This window comes from Austrofundulus limnaeus, unplaced genomic scaffold (genome assembly GCF_001266775.1).
Source record: "Austrofundulus limnaeus strain Quisiro unplaced genomic scaffold, Austrofundulus_limnaeus-1.0 Scaffold6, whole genome shotgun sequence".
Taxonomy (NCBI): domain Eukaryota; kingdom Metazoa; phylum Chordata; class Actinopteri; order Cyprinodontiformes; family Rivulidae; genus Austrofundulus; species Austrofundulus limnaeus.
In genome coordinates this window covers 2,365,149-2,365,848 of record NW_013952408.1, presented here as the reverse complement: position 1 = coordinate 2,365,848, position 700 = coordinate 2,365,149, and positions in this window count along the sequence as shown.

Genomic DNA, 700 nt, shown 5'->3' with positions numbered 1-700 from the left:
ATGATGAGAGTAATGAAGAAGGATTTGTTTTTCTCCCATAGCCTGAAAAATAAATGTATTGTCTTAAAAGGAACTTGTGTCATTTCTTTGGTTTTGATCACTTGAGCAAAAATGGCTGTGATGATTTTGCAATGATTAGATAACAAACGTTTCATGGATCCTGGATGATAGTTTACCCTAGAAACATGAGGTTTAAAAAGCATGTGTTGTGCAGACTGCCCCACACTCCTGTTGACTAATAAGTTTTAAAAAGTCACAATAATTTCACCAGTCTTTCAACTTGTCAGCAACTTTTCTTTTAGAAAAACAACTATAAAAATACTCAAAAAAGTTTTCATTCTAGTGTCCACTGAGCCCTGTCAGAGTAAAATGTTGGATTTACTCACCTATGTTATACTGGTTCCACTAAACCAAGTTAAGTAAAAAATAAAGCAAGTTACATATTTTCTTCAAAGGAAAGTTCAGTAATTGCTTTACATTTACTCAACTCAGGGTAGTGGAACCAGTTGACATAACTTGTTAATTATTCAACATTTAATTTCTTGGAATGCAGACACGCAATGCTTAAATGAATTACTGCCACATTATACAATTAAATAAACCTCTTTTTCAGATGTTGAAATCTGTCTTTAAAAATGCTACAGCTTTCAAGTATATTTCTTTGTGCGTTGTTTTTAAAACAACACACACATTTACAACC